Source organism: Heterodontus francisci, chromosome 8 (genome assembly GCF_036365525.1).
Source record: "Heterodontus francisci isolate sHetFra1 chromosome 8, sHetFra1.hap1, whole genome shotgun sequence".
Classification (NCBI taxonomy): domain Eukaryota; kingdom Metazoa; phylum Chordata; class Chondrichthyes; order Heterodontiformes; family Heterodontidae; genus Heterodontus; species Heterodontus francisci.
In genome coordinates, this window is record NC_090378.1 from 103,548,539 (window position 1) to 103,574,581 (window position 26,043).

The 26,043-nt window shown below is 43.7% G+C and overlaps 1 protein-coding gene across 1 annotated transcript in view; it reads left to right on the forward strand.

Moving 5' to 3' along the window:
• astn1 (astrotactin 1) overlaps nt 1-26,043 on the forward strand; it is a 2,863,484-nt gene that overhangs the window by 1,548,140 nt on the left and 1,289,301 nt on the right. The window lies entirely within an intron of this gene.

Sequence of the window (26,043 nt, forward strand, 5' to 3'; positions counted from 1 at the left end):
TAAACATCTCTTGGGTTGGATTTCACGGTCCGTGGTGAAGCAACAGTGCTCACAACTGACCTTGATGAAAGCGGCCCACAAAGATCTAATGATCTCTGTGGTACAGATTTCCCCTTTCTTGATGGTAGTTTAAACCTGGTGCCAAGTCAAGATCTCCAGTCATTCAGCAGCAGTGATGTCATCAAGCAGGGTATCAGTCAATCATATTGAAGCATTCTGAAACAGCAAATCAGGAAGTAAACACCACTGAAACTCTGCACTTTTACATGTTACAGATCGTGAAATGGATGATTGGAACATACATACGGGATTATGAGAGAAACTAAAATACAAAAACTTTCTTTAAAAAAGCAAATTTCTTATAGTAGAGAAATGTGGCATTCAGCAAACATAAAGTTACTTTTTCAGGGCCAGTGAAGCTATTCAGCAGTAATTATGAACTTATTCCCCATTAAAAACCCAGTTGCATCTTATTAAATGAGGTGTAACATTTTCAAGCATTCTTAGAGCCAGACTTATAGCATAAGAGTGGAAGTTCTCATCAGTTCAATGATTTCTAATTGATTGCATTCTGATGGGACCTCAACAGTGCACCATCTGGAGAACCAGAGAATCACTAATGGCAACTTCTGGATTTATGCGTTTCATTGCATGTGTGTGGACACCAGAAGATGCTCAGTTTCAGAGGAGTAATGAAGGCAAATGCTGACAGGTTCACTGTCATTGCTATTGCAAAGTCCAGGCCAATGTGTTAATAACACATTGTAAAAATAAACTTTTTATTGTATTCACAAATGATGAAAGTTCGAAAGAGGTGTGTCCATGTAACTGCGTGTTATGGAGGAACAGTGGGTTGAACAGTGTGTGATGAAATGGCATTGGTTCACACTTTCTGTTTCATAGAATCACAATGAACCAATTTCCATGTCCATGTAACAAAGGAACAAGCTCTGTTGGAATAGCAATGGTTCAATCTCTGTTGTTTGGAATGAAACTGAATCCCACTATCTGATGAAATGATAGCATTGCTCGTTATTAAATGACAACAAACTGATCTCTGTGTCCTTTGGTATCAAACTTTCATGATATCTCTGCCATTAGTTTAAAAATGTGCTCCTCTAAACTTACTTTGCGTCAGTCTCTCTCACTCCCTCTGTCTTCCCTTCTTGCAAATTTGACTTGCCTTCCACGTAAAACAAAGGTAATATTTTTTTACTTGTACCTGGCATCCTATTGTACTTGTCACACTTTCAAATTATCCATTAACTTTAAAATGGTCTAATCTGTGATCACCAGTCTTGTTTATAACATGGCTATTCCATTGATTATCTTTATGGTCGTGAAACTCTGCTAATGACTGCTTTGGTGCATCCTCTGTCTTTACCTTGAATATCTCCAAAGCCTTTGACAATGTTTACAACATGCTCTTCTAAACAAGTCACTGTCATTCTACCTCCCACCAAAGCTATCGAATTTCCTTTCAAATCACGCTAGCTGTTTTCTGTTGGGCTCAGTTTGATTCTTTTTCCATTAACTTGGGTTGGTTTGTCGAAGGTTCGGTCTTCTTTCCCACCCAACTCTTTCTTTTTAATATTCATGGCCTCCTTTGCTCACCATCCTCCCCGATTATTTTGCTGATGATTTTATTGGATCTTCTGTAATCTTGCTTATATACATTAAGGATATAGTCACAGTCAAATGCATAACTTTAGGATAGCAAAATAATACGCAAGGTTGTGGCTAAGATGGAGTCAAAAGGCAACAATACTTCTTTGGCCTCCTTATCTCGAGAGACAATGGGTAAGCGCCTGGAGGTGGTCAGTGATGTGTGGAGCAGCGCCTGGAGTGGCAATAAAGGCCAATTCTAGAGTGACAGGCTCTTCCACAGGTGCTGCAGAAAAATTTGTTTGTCGGGGCTGTTACACAGTTGGCTCTCCCCTTGCGCTTTTGTCTTTTTTCCTGCCAACTGCTAAGTCTCTTCGACTCGCCACACTTTAGCCCCACCTTTATGGCTGCCCGCCAGCTCTGGCGAACGCTGGCAACTGACTCCCACGACTTGTGATCAATGTCACGGGACTTCATGTCGCGTTTGCAGACGTCTTTAAAGCGGAGACATGGACGGCCGGTGGGTCTGATACCAGTGGCGAGTTCGCTGTACAATGTGTCTTTGGGGATCCTGCCATCTTCCATGCGGCTCACATGGCCAAGCCATCTCAAGCGCCGCTGACTCAGTAGTGTGTATAAGCTGGGGATGTTGGCCGCCTCGAGGACTTCTGTGTTGGAGATACGTTCCTGCCACCTGATGCCAAGTATTCTCCGGAGGCAGCGAAGATGGAATGAATTGAGACGTCGCTCTTGGCTGACATACGTTGTCCAGGCCTCGCTGCCGTAGAGCAAGGTACTGAGGACACAGGCTTGATACACTCGGACTTTTGTGTGCCGTGTCAGTGCGCCATTTTCCCACACTCTCTTGGCCAGTCTGGACATAGCAGTGGAAGCCTTTCCCATGCGCTTGTTGATTTCTGCATCTAGAGACAGGTTACTGGTGATAGTTGAGCCTAGTTAGGTGAATTCTTGAACCACTTCCAGAGCGTGGTCTGGATAATACGCAAGATTGTGGCTAAGATGGAATCAAAAGGCAACAATATTCATTTACTATCTGACTGAGTTCATTGCTCATTGTTCAGCCTTCTGCATCCTATTATCTTTGTACAGATTCTTCTCCCTTTGCTGAAATCTCTTGCAAGAGGACTGCATTTGTTAATTGGGCAGTGCCCAGTGATTAGCGCAATCAAACCATTAATTATGGTGTTCAAAATAGTTACATCCATTTTTCTGAGTGTATTTTATCTCCTGTCTATAATACGGCACTTGTTGTTCCACTTGATTTGGCCAAGATCTTATCTGATTTGTATTGAAACAGAACCCAGTTCTTCTTTCCTAAATATTTTGTCATATCTTCCTACAAAGGGAATTACTTATTGGGTCACCATGGTGGGATTGAGCTTTGCCCTGTCCCAAAATAGATATTGCATTGACAATGTTCCACTATTGTGGTCTTGAAGTTTGAAAAAAAATTTAAAATGACTTGAAAAAATTGGGACAGATTTTTGAAAAAAATGGACACAATATTTGTATATAGAAAAACTGAATTAGCTTGTCTGGATTTAAAAGAAGAGACATTTCCCACCATTTCCCTCAGTTTTCTCCCTCCTCTCCTGACTCTGCAGATTCTGTGGGTGTTTGCCTGTAAAACTGAGGTGAACACAGTGTGTGTCAACATTCTGTGTATAGCATTACAATTGAGTTCACTTCTTCCTCACCAATGTCAACATAAACACACTTTCAAAGAGATCACTGGCTAGTGATCAGATGTGGCCAGCCAGGATGACTTTTTCTTTCATTTCTGGCCAAAGGTCAATTTAAGACTCCTCTAGCTAATTCGGTATGGACTGTGAATCTAACTTGGAATCTTCTTGAGCTGCCTCGTTGGTTCCGTTGCACAGTCATAGTGCTGCCTTTGGCCTGCTATTTTTCTTGACTGTGTTAAAGGAGCAAAGTAACGTGAAACAACTGAGAGATGATTAAACCTTGCTCAGTGATGCCCATAAAAATTAACGATAAAACTCCTTTCAGCATGGAACAAGGTATTGAAAATTAACATTCCCAAGGCAGAGCACTTCAGTAACTGAGTTTATAGGTGTGGATTTGCTGGAACAACATATTTGGCAGAGCAAAAAGTTACTTGAATTTTTCAGTTTCCCATTCATATCTATCCATATTTACACTATAATTTGGTGGCATGTTGATCAATCTACAACATTGCAAGGTCAACAGTGAAATAGGAACCATACGGATGGCGCAGCCAATGGCTTACCCTGCAGATCAGCCACATGGAACAGTAAGGAGCTGAGATTGGTGCCACAAGTCAGATTGAGGTATGGCACTAGGAAGTAAGTAAGCTGCGATTTTAAGTTAATCTAAACGAACATTAATAATTTAATTACAATTTTAAAAACATTTTAAAAGGCTTTGGAAAGTAATCTCTTGTGGTTGCACATCCCCTTCGGGAGTGCTACTCAAAAGCTTTCAGCTCATATGCAGAATTCTCAGTTGGACATTGCAGATAATTAGCACATTTAGCGAGTGGTAGCCATTCTTTGAGTGACAGGTTCCTCAAATAGAACATTCAGCAGTACATGGGCCCCATCAACTGCACCTTGAGCAAGCCAACAATCCTGTGCAAATTAAGGGAATTTGTTTCCTTGCTGTGCAGAGGTCATATTACCTTTAATGAAGTTGGATGCCCTGCAGAAGGGAGCATCTGTTTTATGCAGGTCCTCTCTGCTCCTGGCTAATGTTGGGATGTCACCAGTGCCTAGCTGGAAGGAACCGGTGCTATAGAAATTGAGAGCCATCTTCATCATCATTCCCACTGAACAGCCCTTGTGGGAGGTGGACCGAGACTTTAGGTCTTCATGGAGCATTTCATACAGATAGTTAATTGCACTGTACCTGAAGCACAGCCTGTGCACAAAACTTCCGTAATACTGCCCCAAGAAACATCTGTTTCATGTCCACTCTCTGCTGGAGTGGAGTGGAGTAGTGGGAGGAGTTGATGGTAAAATTCGTTCAGTCTCCAATCATGGTGCCTGCTCCTCCAGGTCATCCATAATGATCAGGAATACAGGAATACACAGTGGATAGGCCATTACAAATACTTTTACCTTCTTTGCTTTCAGAAATAGATGGAGGCCCTAAAAGTAATTGCATTCAAACACTAATAACATTTTGGGTGGCAAAGCGGGCAAGAATAAATTGCCAAAAATGAAACACTTAGTAAATAAATATATTTTTTAACAACTCAGAACAGTTTGTTGACTGCTGGGATCTGTTTCATCCAAGGTGGTACTGTTGATTGCCTCCCAGGCCAAGAGTCAGGTTTTGTTCATAAATCATTTCATTACAAGGTCACCCACAACACTTTTCAGTCTAATTGGCTGTGGTCTGAATAATGGCAAAACTCCTGCAAATTCACAATCACCTTTGACTGCAATGAAAGGCTGAGTGACGGGTAAGGTATTTTTTTGGCTTTGGTGAAGCTAACAACAAAGAGGTGGCAATTTGCCACCAAACTATGGTGCAATGCAATTCATGGCATAACTCACTTGCTCTATTTCCTGGCACTTTAACATATTAAAAATGGCACACCCCGATGTCATTACTAAGGTGTGAGTTTATACACAACACAATATAATGATATTGAGATAGAAGGTTAAAGAAATCAGTAAGATTCATGTGTTAAAAGTTCTTATCCAAGATTTACTGATTCCTACGTCAAGAACTGCAACATTCTTTCTTCATCTCTGATTATAAAATGGAATGCATCCATGAAATCAGATTTGAAGTTGCAATTAGAGTTTAAATATCACACATCCCAGACTGCAACACAATTTCAGTAAAATGATCTACACCTAATTGTACAATAGTAAATAGAACTACTATAAAAAAAAATCTACTTACGATCTCTACTGTTTTTTTTCTTTGGCGTAATATATGTTTTAGTGTGGGGAAGAATAATAAAAAGCAAATGGTTCATTAGAACCCCATCACACACTGCTATGGATTCACGTATGTAATTCTCGATTTACTGAATTCATGTTCTCTGCTGTGGCTCTGCAGGCAAATCCAAAAAGGAGAATACTGGGGAGTGGGATGGGCATGCATGCATGGGCATGTAGTGGGTTATGTCTGGCCTCTTATCTCTGGAAGCAGACCACATTGATAGGATCTACACCTTCACTATCTGCTGACTGACGGTCCCATGTGAAATATCATTCAACAGTGTGAATCCGCTTCCTGGTGAGTGTGGGCCATATTGTGAAACTGCCTCTAATTCACCGAATTGACAATCAGTTCAGCAGACATAAGAATGGCTGCTGAGCGAAACTCAAAAGAGCAGTCTGAAGGTTTCTTCTGAGGTTTTCTTCTAAATTTGTGACAAGGTACATTGATGCAGCAGAGTAGCGGAGATTTCTTCTGTTCATTTAATGCACCTTATCTGGGTGCATTTTTTTTATTCTTTCATGGGATGTGGTCATCTCTGGCAAGGCCAGCATTTGTTGCCCATCCTTAATTGCCCTTGAGAACTGAATGGCTTGCGAGGCCATTTCAGAAGGCAGTTAAGAGTCAACCACATTGCTGTGGGTCTGGAGTCACATGTAGGCCAGGCCAGGTAAGGACATCAGATTTCCTTCCCTCAAGGACATTAGTGAACCAGATGGTTGTTTGATGATACAGTCTTCACAGCTTATAGCGAGCATGTCTGTGTTAATGTAATTTTCGTGGATAGTAAAGCCACAAGGTGTTGAATTAAGATGGAGTCAGTAGCCAGTTCAGCTTCTAGCTCTGTCTTGTTCAGGTAGGAATCATCAACATCCGAAAGAGGAGACGGTCACAGTACTCTCATAGATAATGGAGAAAAAGATGATGAAATCTTCCAAGCATAATTTCACCACATGCCTGATACAAAGAGTGGCACTGCAGTACTGAGGCACTCCGTTCAGGCGAATAGCTAACCGTACAAGCTGAGAGACATCTATTAAACACTTCAATTTGCCTGAAATTAGCAGTGCTTTTAAAATGGTAAGTAGAGAGATTAAGGTAATTAAGGTAATCACACTTTAATGAGGTGCAAAGAGCTTATTGAATTGCCTGAAATAGCCGGCGCGCTTAATACGCTGTAAGTGACGCCTTTGTAATTGTCATCTATGGTGATGGAAAATGATTGTCGTTAATTGCCCAAAATGGATAGTCGCCTGTCATGACCATGAGCAATATAAATTGTGGGGACTATACAAGATTCCCGAAGTGGAAAGCATTACCTTTGCTTATTGCGAATACACAATTCACCAAAGTAAGCTGAAGAGCCAATATAATAGAGGACAGATACAAAATACCGCTGATGCTGGAAATCTGAAACTGAAATAGAAAATGCTGGAAGCGTTCAGCAGGTCAGGCAGTCTCATAGAGAGATTATAATGGAGCAACAAGTAACATTTGCGCCACACAAGTGCCAGACAATGACCATCTCTAACAAGAGAGAATCTAACCATCTCCCCTTGAAATTCAATGGCATTACCATCGCAGAATCCCCCACTATCAACATCCTAGGGGCTACCATTGACCATGGCTACAAGAGCAGGTCAGAGGCTAGGAATCCTGAGGCGAGTAACTCACCTCCTGATTCCCCAAAGCCTGTCCACCATCTACAAGGCATAAGTCAGGAGTGTAATGGAATACTCTCCACTTGCCTGGATGGGTGCAGCTCCAACAACACTCAAGAAGCTCGACATCGTCCAGAACAAAGCAGCCCGCTTGATTGGCACACCATCCACAAACATTCACTCCCTCCACCACCGACGCACAGTGACAGCAGTGTGTACCATCTACAAGATGCACTGCAGCAATGCACCAAGGCTCCATGGACAGCACCTTCCAAACCTGCGACCTCTACCACCTCGTAGGACAAGAGCAGCAGATGCATGGGAACATCACAACCTGCAAGTTCCCGTCCAAGTCACACACCATCCTGACTTGGAACTATATCGCCGTTCCTTCACTGTCGCTGGATCAAAATCCTGGAACTTCCTTCCTAACAGCACTGTGGGTATAACTATCCCAAATGGACTGCAGCAGTTCAAGAAGGCAGCTCACCACCACCTTCTCAAGGGCAATTAGGGATGGGCAATAAATGCTGGCATAGCCAGTGACACCCACATCCCATGAATGAATAATTTAAAAAAAGGAACGGGATGTCCTTTTAATGGTCTGTTCCTGCCAGCTGCACTTGCAGGGAATAAACTTGCCACAATGTTAGGGCTTGTCCATTTCAGTCTAAATACCCTTTTTAACACTGTAGGCTTAGATACTGCCAAACAACCTCTTTGGCACTGAAAATTAACTTTTACATGAGTCTCATTCCTTCAGCTTTTCATTGAAGTTGGAGGGTTAAAAAGGCATTTTTTTCAATATCTCTTACCGCTTATCTTCCTTCCTTCTCATTATTTCTCTTTCTGTACCTATTTTGACATTGAAGGCAGTGTTCTAATTGACCCTTCCTGGTTCAGACCCTGCAGCTCCTTAACAGTTCTTCAATCTGATTGTTTAAGGAGATATACAGTTGCTTGCCCTGCTCATACAAATCCCAGCTGCTCTGTGGAGAGCATTGCGCTATTTTGATATCCCACTTGCAGCAACTTGTCCTGCAAAAACTTATGGAAATTAAACAAATCTCCCATGTTTGCTTGTCACAGCAAATTCTGGCCTACTGTTTCTGGCCAATGCACATGAATAATAATATGTGACCTTCCCTCCATCTTAAAGTCAGAAATGAGCATATTTCTTGATGATTACACAGTGTTCAGTTTCATTTGCAACCATTCAAACAATGAGACACTCCATGCCTGCATGCAAAAAGACCTAGACAACATTCAGGTTTGGGCTGATAAATGGCAAGTAACATGTGCACCAAGGAATGACTACCTCCAACAAGAGAGGATCTAACCCCTTCCCCTTGACATTCAATAGCATCACCATCGCTGAATCCCTCACCATCAACATCCTGGGGGTCACAATTGCCCAAAAACTTAACTGGACCAGTGATATAAACATTCTGGCTACAACAGCAGGCTAGAGCCTGGATATTCTGCAGTGAGTAACTCACATCCTGATTCCCGAAAGCCCTTCCACCATCTAGAAGGCACAAGTCAGGAGTGTGATTCAGTACTCTCCACCTACCTTGATGAGTGTCACTCCAACAGCACTCAAGAAGCTTGAGACCATCCAGAACAAAGCAACCTTCTTGATTGGCGCCCCATCTACCACTTTAAACATAATTTCCTCCTCCACTGTTGCACTGTGACTGCTGTATGTACCATTTACAAGATGCTCTGCAGTCAAGGCTTCTTTGACAGCACGTTCCAAACCCCGAACATCTATCACCTAGAAGAGCAAGGGCAGCGGGCTCCTAAGAACACCACCACCTAAAAGTGACCCTCCTGCAAATTCTCCTCCAAGCCACACAGATTCCTGACTTGGAAATATATCAGTATTCCTTCAGGTTAAAATCCTGGAACTCCCCATCTAGCAGCACTGTGGGTGTACTTAGACCATGTGGACTGCAGCAGTTGGAAGTGATAGGTCCCAACATCTTCTAAAGGGCAATTAGGGATGGGCAATAAATAGTGGCCTCTCCAGCGATGCCCAGATCCCATGAACAAGTAAAAAAAAGATACATCTACTCAGTAATGATTACAATATAGATTCAAAAGTAAAATACTACAGATGTAGGAAATGTGAAACAAAAACAGAAAATGCCAGAAATGCTCAGCATCTGGCAGCATCTATGGAGAGGAAAGCAGAGTTAACATTTCTGGTCTGTGACCTTTCATCAGAACTGGTAAAGGTTAGAAATGTAACAGGTTTTGAGCAAGTGAAAAGGGGGAGGGGGAAGAAGAACAAAAGGAAAGGTGTGTGATAGGGCAGAGGGCAGGAGATATTAAATGACAAAAGGTTGCATGGTACAAAGCCAAGTAAAGAAACAAAAGATGTGTCTGGATGTGGTGTAGATGCAGTCATCCAAACACACATTAAAGGGATTAAGAAAGAAACAAGGTGTCGGGGGTGGGGGTGGGAGACATAGAAAACAGGAGAAAAGGAAAAAAATGGGAGCAGTAGTTATGATCTAAAATTATTGACCTCAATGTTGAGTCTGGAAGGCTGCAAAGTCCCAGTCGAAAGATGAGGTGCTGTTCCTCAAGCTTGCGTTGAGCTTCATTGTAACACTGTAGCAGGCCAAGGCCAGAAAGGTCAGAGTGGGTGCAAAGTAGAGAATTAAAAGGACAAGCGACAGGAAGCTCGCAGTCGTGCTTGCGGACTGGACAGAGGTGTTCTGGAAAGCGGTCACCCAGTCTGTGTTTTGACTCCCCAGTGTTGAGGAATCCACATTGTGAGCAGTGAATGCAGTATACTAAATTAAAAGAAGTACAAATAAATCACTGCCTCACTTGGAGGGAGTGTTTGGGGCCCTGGACAGTGGGAAAGGAGGAGGTAAAAGGACAGGTGTTGCATCTCCTGCGCTTGCATGGAAAGAAGTGGACCAAGGTGTTGTGGAGGGAAGGTCCCTTGGGAATGCTGAAAGGGGAGGGGAAAGGAACGTGTTTGTTGGTGGCATCATGCTGGAAGTGGCGGAAATGGCGGAGGATGTTCCGTTGAATACGGAGGCTGGTGGGGTGGCAAGGGAACCCTATCGTGGCTCTGGGAGGGAGGGGAAGGGGTGAGAGCAGAAGTGCGTGAAATCGATCAGACTTTGTTGAGATCCCTGACAAAGTGGGGGGGGAATCTTGTTTGAGGGAAAAGGAAGACAAATTGGAAGTGTTAGTACGAAAGGTTGCACCGTCCGAACAGATGTGATGGAGAGAGAGAGAGAACCTGGAAGAATGGAATCGAGTCCTCGTAGGAAGTGGGATGTGTTTTATTATCTCTTTCTAGACTAATGCAAACAAAGCTGGAGGGCAGGCATAAAGGTTTGAACGCAGAACTGTAATGGAGACTTGTTGCTTCAGCTTACACATGCTAACTGGCTGTGCAAGAGAACCGAATCATGATATTGCATCACTTCCTGTGATGACATACATATTAGCATAAACACATATTTAAATGATTGTATTTAACATACTAACAAAAACACCACCTCAACATCCCCCTTCCCTTAAATGATAACCCTATATTAAATAACATTAATATGTATATGAACAAGCAACCCTTAAGAGATATAAGAAATTTGACAACTATAACACTATTTACATGAAACATTCACTGTAACCAGAACATTTGGAACACTCCTCTTCAAGGTGTTGTCTATGTTTGGAACTGTACTGGTCGTCTGCTGACTTGACCAGACCTTGTGACAGTGACATGTGGGTGTGTTCTCAAACTGTAATTTCTCTCCACCTGAAGATTGTGTCTGAGAGGATTGCTCTCATTTGTTGGTGTGAAGCTTGTTGTTTCTTCATCTTCAAAATGTACGTGGGTATGAGTAGGCGATATTGGTTTGTCGTCTTGTGCATGGCTATCAAAGAGTCTCCTGAGGTAAGATAGATTCCTTCGCAGCATTGCACCGTTTGGTGTTGTTATCTCATATGAATGTGGCTCTCTGCACACCTTGGACACCTCTGCTGGGATGCATGACTGTTCTTGCAGGTGTAGGATCCTCACCTTCTGGCTAACGTATAGTGGCGGTAATTCTGCACCTGCGTGCATGCCATGTGCTTCTTTCATTTTGTTTCTGACACAGTGGCGCAGTGGTTAGCACCGCAGCCTCACAGCTCCAGCGACCCGTGTTCAATTCTGGGTACTGCCTGTGTGGAGTTTGCAAGTTCTCCCTGTGTCTGCGTGGGTTTCCTCCGGGTGCTCCGGTTTCCTCCCACATGCCAAAGACTTGCAGGTTGATGGGTAAATTGGCCATTAGCAATTGCCCCTAGTATAGGTAGGTGGTAGGGAAATATAGGGACAGGTGGGGATGTGGTAGGAATATGGAATTAGTGTAGGATTAGTATAAATGGGTGGTTGATGGTCGGCACAGACTTGGTGGGCCGAAGGGCCTGTTTCAGTGCTGTATCTCTAAACTAAACATAACTGGTCTGTGATCAAGGATGACTTGGTGAGGTGATAACTTGGTAGTGTGGTTCTCACTGGTCGACCAAACAGAATCTCAGCAGGTGATGGCAATTTGGAGTCCAATGGCATTACGCGATAACACAACTTCGATATCTTGCCCAGTTTAGAATACTTTTTGATCAACGATTTGACTGTCCTGACCAATGCTCAGCCATCCGATTTGAATGAGGGTATCGGGGTGATGATATGATATGGTTGCTGGATCATTGTTTGTGCATATCCTGGAACGGTTTTCCTGTGTATTGTGGGCCATTGTCAGACACCACTTCTACCGGGGCACCAAAAAGACTAAAGATGGCACAAACAGTGTTGGCCACTATTGTACTCAATGTGTCTCGAAGCTTCTGTGCAATAAGAAATTTGAAGGGATAGTCAGTCGCTACCAGATAGTCTTCTCTGTCCACAGATATGTTGCTATCTTGATCCATGGTGATAATGGTACGTCATGTGGTTGAAGAGGTTCTTTCTGTTGACGAGCCTGGTGTTCCTGACACACATCACAAGATCTCACTATCTGGTCAGTGTCCTTGCTGATGCTGGACCTGAATACTGACATACAGGCGAGTTGCCTCATCCTTTCGATTCCCATATGTCCTTGGTAGAGCTGTCCAAGTATGTCAGACAGAAGTGTCGCTGGGATGAGTACTTGGCATCTTTTGAATAGTACTCCATTGTCTCTGTATGGCCAATACGATCTGTTATAGACTGGCGAAATGATAGGGATGATTTCCACTTTTCACCTCTCAACTGACCGAACTTTTTATTAGAATTGTGATTTAATCCTTGGAGTGTTTTAATGGTCAATAAACAGACAAATGCAGGTTTTCCCACAGGTTTAAAGAAAGATAAATGTTTATTGAACAATACCCAAAAATATTTGCAACTTCACATACGCACACACACGCACGCACGCACGCACACACACACACACACACATGCACACACACACACATGCACACACACAAGAAAAGATAGAAATTAAAAGATATCGTGCATTTAGGTCTGATGGTGTTAAAAAAGAGTTCATTGTGAAACATTATTTGTTTTAAAAAATTTTAAAACAGTGCAGGCCCGTTTTTCCTTTTTCCTTGTTCACTGATGTCAAACTTTAGAAAGTTTCAGGTGGACGGATGCTTTGCTGCAGACTTCTTCGATTAAATCTCAGTCACAATTCAATGGCCGAAATCCTGTTACATTAGCTCAGGTAAGGAGTTTCAAGGTCACCTTTCATCTCTGCCTCTAGATAACTTAACGATGGTATTCTGACAGGGTCCTTTTTCTTGCTGGAATGTATATCTCTCTTCCTTCTGGCTTTCTTGAGCACACTTCTAACTCACCTCCTGACTCCCCAAAGCCTGTCCACCATCTAGAAGGCACAAGTCAGGAGTGTGATGGAATACTCTCCACTTGCCTGGATGGGTGCAGCTCCAACAACACTCAAGAAGCTCGACACCATCCAGGACAAAGCAGCCCGCTTGATTGGTACCCCATCTACAAACATTGACTCCCTCCACCACCGACGCACAGTGGCAGCAGTGTGTACCATCTACAAGATGCACTGCAGCAATGCACCAAGGCTCCTTTGACAGCACCTTCCAAACCCGCGACTTCTACCAACTAGAAGGACAAGGGCAGCAAATACATGGGAACACCACCACCTGCAAGGTCCCCTCCAAGCCACACACCAACCTGACTTGGAACTATATCGCCATTCCTTCACTGTCGTTGGGTCAAAATCCTGGAACTCCCTTCCTAACAGCACTGTGGGTCTACCTACCCCAAATGGACTGCAACGGTTCCACTTTCTCAAGGGCAATTAGGGATAGGCAATAAATGCTGGCCTGGCCAGCGACGCCCATATCCCATGAATGAATTTTTAAAAAGCGTCTTATTAAAAAGTCCATATCAGAGACTTGGTTTCTGTCAGGTGACCCCAAGTTTCTTTCCCATTGTGTTTCCATAAATGGTGTTTGATGGTGTGACCATTGTTCGGCAATGGGTATGAATGTTGTTCATCTTTATACCATATTGATAAAGTGGTGTTTTTCACACCCTTTATCCTGAGTTTGAGTCTGGAGTCTCCATGTCTGCAAAGTCATTGTTAGCCTAACCTTCTACATTGACTTGCCTACATTGATTCCAAGGATCGGATTTTTGTGTCTTCCTATGGTGTTCCTGTCTCTTGTTTTCACCGAAGTACATGAGATCTACATTGTAGACATCTTGCAAACTTTCACAGACTTCATCCACGTGGAAGTCGAATGGCATTTCTTGTGACTTCCCAGGGTAGGGCAGTTTACTTCGGGTATCCAATAGGATCATCTGACTACCAGGTTTGTATCTGACATCATAGCTGTAGACCTGACTCTTGATGAGTAACCTCTGTAGTCGAGGTTGTGAACTCATGAGAGGTTTTCTCCAAGTCATCTCCAGCAGCTTATGATCTGTCTCGACCATGAGCTCTTTCCCAAATAAGTACGTGTGGAACCTGGTGATCCTGAAGACAAGAGCAAAAGTTTCTTGTTCGATATTGGAGTAGCTTTTGCTGGTGACAGATATTTTGAACCAAATGCAACGGGCTTGCCATCTTTGATCTTTCCAAGGATCATTGTATTGAAGACATGACTCGGCTGACAGTGCTTGTTTCATTGTACTGAACGCAGATCGTCCTGCCATAGGAATGGCATGTCTTCAGCAATTCTCTTAGTGGGGATGCCTTCTTTGAGAAGCTCGGTATATATACAGCAAGGAAGTTGAATAGACCTAGACACCTTTGGATAATAATATAATAATATAATAAAATAAAAGCAAAATACTGCGGATGCTGGAAATCTGAAACAAAAACAAGAAATGCTGGAGTCACTCAGCAGGTCTGGCAGCATCTGTGGAAAGAGAAGCAGAGTTAACGTTTCGGGTCAGTGACCCTTCTTCGGAACTGACAAATATTAGAAAAGTCACAGATTATAAACAAGTGAGGTGGGGGTGGGGCAAGAGATAACAAAGGAGAAGGTGCAGATTGGACCAGGCCACATAGCTGACCAAAAGGTCACGGAGCAAAGGCAAACAATATGTTAATGGTGTGTTGAAAGACAAAGCATTAGCACAGATTAGGTGTGAATACACTGAATATTGAACAGCAGCAAGTGCAAACCTGAAGAAAAACAACCTGAAAAAAACAGTGGGTAAGCAAACTGAACAAACTAAGATGAAATGAAATAAATGCAAAAAAAGATAGTAAAAAATGTAAAAAGGAATGTAAAGAAAAAAAGGAAGAAAAAATAACTAAAAATGAAAGTAAAATGGGGGGCTGTCATGCTCTGAAATTATTGAACTCAATGTTCAGTCCGGCAGGCTGTAGTGTGCCTAATCGGTAGACACCTTTGGAGGTCGGTCTTGTTCTGCAGTGTTGGCATTAATTGGATGTCTTTGATCTTCCCAGGATCCAGGCGGATATCTGAACCTGAGGAAATGGCACCTCAAAAATTTATGTGATCGGCCTTAAAGGAGTACTTTTTGCTGTTGAAAACCAAACCTTCACATCTGGTGGTCTCTATCAATAAGTGTAGGTTTCTGTCATGCTCTTCTTCTGTACGTCCTGCTACGGCGATGTCGTCCGCAATACACACACAGTCTGGGATTCATTCTGTTATCCGGTCCATATGCTGTTGAAATATATCCTGTCTGACCAACAACCCAAATGGTAAATGGAGGAAACAATACTTGCCAAAGGGAGTTCTGAATGTGGTTCACTCTTGCGACTCTCTTGACAAGTGTATGGACAAGTCTCCGTTATTTGCATCTAATTTGGAAAAGTGTTTCACTCTAGCAAACGTTGGGTTTAACTCTTCTAGCATTGGTATCTTATGAGAACATTTCTTGAAGGCGTTTTTAGCTTCCTTGTGTCTAAACATAGTTGAAATGAACCATCTTTATTGATTGCAGTAGTGATGGAACTGCACCAGTCCATGTGATGTTGGACTCATGGAATGATGCCTTGTTTTTCCATTCCATCCAGTTCCATCTTCAACTTTTCTCGAATGGGCATGTTGCATTTTTACGGCAGGTTGATTGACAGCGCTGCACCTTCTTTAAGGTGTAGGACTGCATACCTGTGGAAATTCCCAAACTTGTCAAACCAGTTTGGGTATAACTTCTGGAGGTCTTGTACCAATCCAATGATTGTCCACCTGTTTTGACTGCTGTGGTCTTCTGACTGGGTCAGCTCATGGATGGTGACCATGTTAAGTTTGTTGTACGCCGGCAGCCCCGCTACTGCTGGTCCTGAAAAATCCACTATGTAAAATATCTGAGTAGACCATGTTGATTCTTTGGACCTGCATTCCAGGTCTAGGGAACCTAGGCACTTTATTGTTGAGCCATTGTATGCCACAAGCTTCATGCTTGTGGGTTGGACCACAGACCTCCATACCTGTTGCTACATGTCCTTGAGGATGCAGGAAGGTAGAGTGTTGGCACTTACACCCATTTCAATCTTCGCTCTCATTCGATGCTGTCCAGCCTTATTGGGGCAGACAGTGTGGAGTGTTGCAAAAGTTTCGATTCTGTTCACAGAATGGACCTGTTCTGCTAAGGTGATCGTGTGAAATAGATATTCACCTGCAGTGTCTTCACCCCGATCTACTCATCCGTTTTTGTCAGTCGCTCCCCCATTTTCTGGATTGGTCTATATTTTTGCCAATGCCTAGATGTGTCTTGCCTCCCTTCGCCTCTGGGTGGTGTACTTCTGCAGTTTGAGCACTGCCCACTTTAGCTTCTTCTCGTGTTCCTGCTGCTGGACCTTCTGCAGAGTTTGGCCCAGTGTCCTCTAAACCCACATGCCTTGCATGTGGCTGCGTGTACCAGGCAGCTACGCAGTTGGTTGCGAGAGTCTGCAGTTCTGCACACTTTATTCTGCTTGGATGCCTTGGATATTGTACCAATTTATGACCCTAAAGCTTGCAAGCATTGTCTTCCTGTGATAATTGCCTCGTATCTGTGCCCATCCTGTAGTATGCTCTCCACACTGTGTCCCTTCAGCTTTTCCAGGAGGTCTTTCTAGAGCCCTTCAATAGGAGTGGAGGTGATAAGCAGCTCCATAATTCATTTCCAGAGTTTAGTATCAGAGAAGTCATATTCTTTTGCTTTCTCTCTATATCGGTTTACAAAGTTGTCCAAGCTCTCATTGACTTTCTGTCTATACTGCATAAGTTCCAGGCGGTGTACAATGAAATTAACTTTAGTCTTAAGCTAATTTTCTAATGGATCCTTCTGGTCAGCATCAGATAAACCAGAGATATTCATTCTGCGCAGACCTTTGCTTCCTATCATCTACTTCTCTGTATCCACAACCTCGTGCTCTAGGAAACATAGTTCAGTCCTCTGCTTAAGCAGTTTGAACTCGCCTGGGACATCAGATGCTTTCCAGTCCACTGCTGAAAATCTGGTTGCCATTGTCTAAGCCTTCTACTCTTTGTTCCCCTTGAGGAGCAAACCTTGCTTTGAAAGTTGCAGCGCAGAGCTGAGCAGGACCTACATACTAAGCTGTGTTGCTGCAGTGTGGGCTTGTGAGCTTGTAGGCAGGAGGGGCCCTGGCGCATGGGTCTACTGATGGTGCACAAGTGTGGCACAGCGGGAACAGATCTACACCAAAACACAATGCTGCACTGATCGCTGCAACTGAAACTACCGATTATTTTTCTTGCCAGCTAAGAGCAAAACCGGGAGTGTGTTCAAATCACCTTCAATCTCTACTCACACCACCGCTGTTCCAATGTGAGAGCTGTGATCTGGTTGCAGTACTTCAGGTAGGGCTGACTTGAGTTGTCCTCTTCAGCTGCTGATGAATGCTCTTGACTCACTACTCCTGCCACCATAATGTATTGTCTCTTTCTAGATTAATACAAACCAAGCTGCCGGGCAAGCATAGAGATTTGAATGCAGAGCTCTAATGGAGACGTGTAGCTTCAGCTTACACATGCTAACTGTGCAAGAGAACTGAATCACATGATATTGCAACACTGGCTGTGATGACATACATATTAGCATAAACATTTATTTAAATAATTATATTTAACATGCTAACAAATACACAATCACAACAGGGTGTGAAGAAGTGTAATCCAGGTAGCTGTGGGAGTCTGTGTCTTATAGTGAAAATTGTTTGACAGCCTATCCCAGAAATGGAGACAAAAACAAAACTTACAGGAATCAACTGTAAATAACAAAAAAGGCAATCTGAGGAAATGTTACCACTTTGCATAGAAATAGAAAATGATAAATATATGAAATCGTATGAAAGAAATTATTTTGAACGAGAGGGTGTTTAAACTGAGGACAAATCTCAACAGGCATTGGAACCCTCTCTGAAGCTGCCATTTAATGATAATTTGGAGTGCAGATCCAAACAAAAAAAATTAAATACAAAAAGTGGATGGATCATTTAAGGAAATCTATTCTAACTAGTTTGTCATGTTCTCAGCACTTCAAAGGGTAATCTTGTGTGCCCCTGCCCAGGCATGCCTTGGTTCTATTCACTCACCCCCACCTCCCTTCTCAATAGCAACTGAAATTTCTACTGCAGGAAATGCATGTATACAAAGCCATGCCAACAGTGATTATATTATCCTGCAATTGCTTTGGAAAGGAACTCTACAGCAACATCAAATGTTGAAGGCACAAGGTTTATTTTCTTGGGGAATCTGTGGGCAATCTTCCCACCCACATCCTGTCCAGGTGCTGCTCCTGTCTTCACCATTATGTCCAATTACCCCTACCATCCCAGACTGCTGAAGCTTTTCTGCAATCTTGCCCCCAACCCCTTTTCCCTTTCCTCCCTCTCACCTTCTAAGTGCTGCTCCTGGCTTCTGCTACTTCAACAACAACAACAAATTACATTTATGTCATGCCTTTAACATCCCAAACTAATCTCTGAACACCCTCCTTTCCAATTTCTGCTTGGCTTCTTTTTTTTCATTCTTGCTTATTTCTCGCCTCCCCCGATGTCTACTGCCACCAAGTACTGTTGCTGCATTTTTTTCTTCACCTTCAAGTGTTGCTGCATTAGCTCATTCTGTATAATACAATGATTGACTCATACAGTCATGACCTTGTAATAGCTCATTAGGAGACCATTGGGCCGATCTTTCTGTCTGTACTGGTTCTCTGAAAGAGATATTTACTTTGCCTTTTTTATCTTTTCAAATATTTACCATATCCCTTAAAACTGTTATTGTTTCTGGCAGAGCAGTCCATCTCCTAACATTTGTCTGCATTTTAAAAAAAATCTACTAATCTCTCACTCTCTGATCTTTGTTAACATGCCCTCTACTTACTTACTGCTCATTTTCATTTGTTTATCCCAATTTACCTCATCAAAACCCTTGATAATTTTGAACACTTTGATAATATCTACTCTTAGCCACTTTCTGTTCTAATTAAATGAACCAGGTTTATCTAGTGCAGGTAGTTAGCATGTTAACAACTATTTTGAAATCAAGGATAAATCTCTTGTTAATAATATATGCATAAATTACAAAAAACAGGTGATTAGCAACTTTGATCCGAGTAATGATGACATCTGGTGAGGAGCATGAAGCACTTGGAGATTTGTTGCAGTTTTTACCATTTAGCTGTTTTCAGCATCACTGTTGTCAATTAACAGTTAGACTGATGGACACTGAAAGCCCTTGGAGCAGGCTTTCAGCTACCCTTTCAAGAACACCCTGACGCAGGTTCACACGGCCTGTATCCGGACTCACCAGCTTGACATGCTGGCCATGTGTATGTATTAGTCCCTGTCTGTCTAGTAGAGCTTGGTCTCCAATCGTCTCGGCCATCCTGCCACGGGACAAAGACCTTGCTTTGCTCGGACCGTGTGGTAGTCAGTGTGCAACGGCCACCCCACATTAAAAGAATCCGTGCACAGGCATCTTCCTCCCCCTCAAAATGAACTTCAGGACCTGGAATATCAGGACTCTCATGGACAACCCCAGCAGTGACAGACCTGAATGTCTCACCACTATCATAGCCTGAAAACTCCACCGCTACAACACCTTGCCTTCCGGGAGTGGAGCGGAGAGGAGCGGAGCAGACTTATGGGGATAACGCAGATAGTGGAGCCTATAAATCGAACCCAAGCATCGAGGCCCAGTCTCTTGCCTTCCGGGAGTGGAGTGGACCTGTGGGGAGAACGCCGAGAGCGGAGTCTATAAATCGAACACGAGGCTCGACGCCCAGTCCCTTACCTTCCAGGAGAGCAGTCCAGGTGTGCCGGAGTTTGACAAAAAAGTCAACAGTGACATCACAGGAAAGCTGCAAGGTGATTTGTTGGTAACTGCAGTTAGGGAATAGCTCTAAATAGCTGGCTTAGTAACTAAGGTAAGAAAGGGTCTACAGTTTATTTTCATAAATAGGAAGTAGTGATTTTTAGGGAGTTCTTTAGTAACGAGGATCAGGGAAGAAAGGCCCGAGAGTAATTGATATTATTTGATATGAAGCATCTTCCAAAAGGTTTAATTTAAAGGGTTAAGTCATGGCAGGAGAGCTCAAAGCCATGGTGTGCTTCTTGTGCTCTATATGGGAAGCCGGGAACAGTTCCAGTGCCCGGGACCAGCATGTGTGCAGGAAGTGTCTACAGCTGCAGCTCCTGGAAGCCCAGGTTTCAGAGCTGGAGCGGCGACTGGGGACACTGTGGAGCATCCGCGAGGTGGCGAGCATCATGGATAGCACGTATAGAGAGGTGGTCACACCGCAGGCTCAGACTCCACAGGCAGGAAGGGAATGGGTGACCACCAGGCAGAAACGAGGACTAGGCAGGCAGGGCAGGAATCTCCTGTGGCTATTTCCCTGCAAAACAGATATACCGCTTTGGATATTGTTGGGGGGAATGGCCTCTCAGGGGAAAGCAGCAACGTCCCAATTCAGTGCACCACAGTTGGCACTGCTGCACAGGGGAGGAGTAAAAAGTGTGGGAATGCAATAGTTATAGGGGATTCAATTGTAAGGGGAATAGATAGGCGTTTCTGTGGCCGCAAAAGATTCGCCAGGATGGTATGTTGCCTCCCTGGTGCTAAGGTCAAGGATGTCTCAGAGCGGTTACAGGACATTCTGAAGGGGGAGGGTGAACAGCAAGTGGTCGTGGTACACATTGGTAAAAACGACATAGGTTAAAAAAAGGGATGAGGTCCTAAGAGCAGAATGTAGGGAGTTAGGAGGTAAATTGAAAAGTAGGACCTCAAAGGTAGCGATCTCAGGATTACTACCAGTGCCACGTGCTAGTCAGAGTAGAAATACCAGGATATATCAGATGAATGCGTGGCTGAAGAGATGGTGTGAGGGGGAGGGTTTTACATTCCTGGGACATTGGGGAGGTGGGACCAGTACAAACTGGAAAGGTTACACCTGGGCAGGACCGGGACTGATGTCCCAGGGGGAGTATTTGCTCGAGTGGTTGGGGAGGGTTTAAACTAAAACGGCAGGGGAACCTTTGCAAGGAGTCAGAGGAGGGGGGATCAAAGACAAGAAGAAAAGACAGTAAGGGGAATAAGAAAAGTGATAGGCAGAGAAATCAAGAGCCAGAATCAAACAGGGCCACAGTGAAAACTAGTGGGAAGGGGACACGTAATGTTAAAAAGGCTTTGTGCCTTAACGCGGGGAGCATTCGCAATAAAGTGGATGAATTGATCGCGCAAATAGATGAAAATGGGTATGATATAGTCGGGATTACGGAGACATGGCTGCAGGGTGACCAGGGATGGGAAATGAACATCCAGGGATATTCAGTATTTAGGAAGAATAGACAAAATGTAAAAGGCGGTGGAGTTGCATTGCTGGTTAAAGAGGAAATTAACGCAACAGTGAGGAAGGATGTTAGCTCTGACTATGTGGAATCTGTATGGGTAGAGTTGAGAAACACTAAAGGGCAAAAAACATTAGTGGACGCTGTATATAGACCCCCAAACTGTAGTGGTGATGTTGGGAATGGCATTCAGCAGGAAATTAGAGACGCATGCGATAAAGGAACATCTATTATGGGTGATTTTAATCTGCTTATAGATTGGGCAAATCAAATTAGTCACAATACCATAGAGGAGGAATTCATGGAGTGTATACGGGATGGTTTTTTGGATCAATACTTTGACGAACCAACTAGAGAATAGGCCATCCTAGACTGGGTATAGTGTAATGAGAGAGGAATAATTGACAATCTAGTTGTGCAAGACCCCTTGGGGATGAGCGACCCTAGTATGATAGAATTCTTCATCAAGATGGAGAGTGACGTAGTTTATTCTGAGACTAGGGTCCTGAATCGTAATAAAGGAAACTGCGAAGGTATGAGGCGCGAGTTGGCCATGATGGATTGGAAAACGTTACTTAAAGGGATGACGGTGGATAGGCAATGGCAAACATTCAAAGAGCACGTGAACTGCAACAATTGTTTATTCCTGTCTGGCGCAAAAGTAAAATGGGAAAAGTAGCCAAACCATGGCTGACAGGGGAAATTAGAGATAGCAATAGATCCAAGGAAGAGGCATATAAATTCACCAGAAAAAACAACAGACCTGAGTATTGGGAGCAGTTTAGAATTCAGTAAAGGAGGACCAAGGGATTGATTAAGAAGGGGAAAATAGAGTACGAGAGTAAGCTTGCGGGGAACTTAAAAACTGACTGTAAGCGTTTCTATAGGTATGTGAAGAGAAAAAGATTGGTCAGGACAAATGTAGGTCCCTTACAGTCAGAAACAGGGGAATTTATTATGGGGAATAAAGAAATGGCTGACCAACTAAATGCATACTTTGGTTCTGTCTTCACAAAGGAGGACACAAATAACATGCCAGAAATATTGGGGTTTAGTGAGAGGGAGGGACTGAAGGAAATCAGTATTAGTAGAGAAGTGGTGTTGGGGAAATTGATGGGATTGAAGGTTGATAAATCCCCAAGGCCTGATAATCTACATTCCAGAGTACTTAAGGAAGTGGCACTAGAAATAGTGGATGCATTGATGGTCATCTTTCAAGATTCTATAGATTCTGGAACAGTTCCTACAGATTGGAGGGTAGCTAATGTAACCCCACTATTTAAAAAGGGAGGTAGAGAGAAAACAGGGAATTATAGACCAGTCAGCCTGACGTCAGTAGTGGGGAAAATTCTAGAGTCCATTATCAACGATTCTACAGCAGAGCATTTAGAGAACAGTGGTAGAATTGGGCAGAGTCAGCATGGATTTACAAAGGGGAAATCTTGCTTGATAAATCTGCTAGAATTCTTCGAGGATGTAACTAGTAGAGTTGATGAGGGGGAACCAGTGGATGTGGTTTATTTGGATTTTCAGAAGGCTTTCGACAAAGTTCCACACAAGAGGTTAGCTTGTAAATTTAAAGTGCATGGGATTGGGGGAAATGTATTGCGATGGATAGAAAATTGGTTGGCAGACAGGAAACAAAGAGTAGGGGTAATTGGGTCTTTTTCTGATTGGCAGGCAGTGACTAGTGGGGTACTGCAGGGATCGGTGCTAGGACCCTAGCTATTCACATTATATATTAATGATTTAGATGAGGGAACTAAATGTAATATCTCCAAATTTTCAGATGACACAAAACTGGGTGGGAGGGTGAGTTGTGAGGAGGATGCAGAGAGGCTTCAGGGTGATTTGGACAAGTTGAGTGAGTGGGCTAATGCATGGCAGATGCAGTATAATGTGGATAAATGTGAGGTTATCCACTTTGGTAACAAAAACAGGAAGGCAGATTATTATCTGAACGGCTATAAACTGAGAGAGGGGAACATGCAGCGAGACCTGGGTGTTCTTGTACACCAGTCACTGAAGGTAAGCATGCAGGTGCAACAGGCGGTAATAAAGGCAAATGGTATGTTGGCCTTCATAGTGAGAGGATTCGAGTACGGGAGCAGAGATGTCTTGCTGCAATTATACAGGGCCTTGGTGAGGCCACACCTGGAATATTGTGTGCATTTTTGGTCTCCTTATCTGAGGAAGGATGTTCTTGCTATAGAGGGAGTGCAGCAAAGGTTTACCAGACTGATTCCTGAGATGGCGGGACTGACGTATGAGGAGAGATTGAGTCGGTTAGGATTATATTCGCTGAAGTTCAGAAGAGTGAAAGGGGATCTCATAGAAACCTATAAAATTCGAACAGGACTTGACAGGGTAGATGCAGGAAGGATGTTCCCGATGGTGGGGGAGTCCAGAACCAGGGGTCATAGTCTAAGGATATGGGGAAACCTTTCAGGACTGAGATGAGGAGAAATTTCTTCACCCAGAGAGTGGTGAGCCTGTGGAATTCGCTACCACAGAAAGCAGTTGAGGCCAAAACATTGTATGTTTTCAAGAAGGAGTTAGCTATAGCTCTTGGGTCTAAAGGGATCAAAGGATATTGGGGGAAAGTGGGAACAGGTTACTGAGTTGGATGGTCAGCCATGATCATAATGAATGGTGGAGCAGGCTCGAAGGGCCGAATGGCCTACTGCTGCTCCTATTTTCTATGTTTCTATGTAACATTGATATCGCTGCCCTGAGTGAGACACAGCAGGCAGGAGAGGGCCAGTTCAAGGAACAACGTGGTGGATCCACCTTCTTCTGGAAAGGTAAACCAGAAGAAGAGTGCCGACTCCAAGGGGTTGGTTTCGCCATAAAAAATGAACTAGCCGACCACCTCAGTGAGCACCCTTTTGGATTAAACAATCATCTCATGACCCTCCGGCTCACCCTAGCCCAGAAACAACATGCATCTGTTGCCAGCGCGTACGCTCCAACCCTTGAAGTACCAGATCAGGCCAAAGAGAAATTCTACTCCAGCTCTTGATCCTTGCTGTCCTGTGTTCCCAAGGAAGACAAATTGATCCACCTCGGAGACGTCAATGCTCGAGTTGGGAGGGGCACAAATCTTTGGAAAGGTGTGATTGGCATGAAAGGTGTTGGAAGGGCTAACACCAACGGAATCCTTCTTTTGACGAAATGCCTTGAACATGGCCTCCTCATAACGAACACCCTATTTCGTCAGAGAGACCAATACAAGACCTCATGGCAGCACCCTCACTCCAGGCATTGTCATTTGCTTGACTATATTATCATCCAAGCGAAGGACCACAAGGATGATCGCATCACCAGTGCCATGATAGGAGCCGATGACTGATAGACCGACCATCGCCTATTCCGCACTATTATCGCCATAAACCCAGTCCAAAAACGACAGTGGCAGCAGAAGCACTGCCACAGGAAAATCAGTGTCGATGGTGTCAAGGACTCTACTCAGGCAGCATCTTACAAGCAACCTGGTGACGCTCAACGAGCAGGAACCACAGAATGTCCAAATGCCTGTTCTGTCTTCCAAGCTACCATAATCAGCACTTGCATACTCTTGCTTTTTCGACCAGGAAATATCAAGACTGGCTTGACAAGAACATCCAGAAGATCCAGGAGTTACTAAATCGCAAGCGCAAAGCATTCCTGAACTGAAAGCATCACCAAAATGTGAAGGAAAAAATGCAGACAATTGAAGGCCAAGGTTCAACAAAAAAACCCATGACCTAAAGAACAGCTGGTGTGCTGAAAGAGCACAGGAAGTACAGCAACTCGCTGATAGCCATGATATGTGTGGATTCTTCAGTGCAGTCAAAACCATTTACGGCCCAAGTACCTACCCCACTGATAGCAAAGAATGGAGTGGCGCTGCTCAAGGACAGAAGCTCCCTGCTGAAGTAGATCTTCTCTCTGGAAGGAGCACTTCGAAGATCTCCTCAATCACGACTCAGTCCTTGATACGAGCGCCCTCGACCACATTCTACAGCATGCAACCCGCCACGACCTCAGCACAGTTCCAGCCGACAGGAGATCAAAAAGGTCATCCGACAGCTAAAAAACAATAAGGCTGCCATCGTAGATAGGATTCCTGCCGAAATTCTAAAATACGGCAGAGAGGCGCTCTTGATACAAATATCTCCCTCATCTGGCAGGAGGAGAACATGCCAGGGGATCTCTGAGATGCCGTAATTGTGACCATCTTCAAAAAAGGCAACAAGATTGACTGTGGTAACTACAGAGGGGTATCCCTGCTGTTTGCCACAGGCAAGGTCATCGCAAGAATTCTTCTCCAACCACCTCCTCCTGTGGCTGAAGAGCTCCTACTGGAATCACAATGTGGATTCCGTCCATCAAGAGGCACAGTGGACATGATGTTCACAGCAAGACAACTCCAAGAAAAATGTAAGGAGCAGCAGCAACCTTTCTACATGGCCTTCTTTGACCTCACAAAGGACTTCGACTCGATCAACCAGGAGGGATTATGGAAC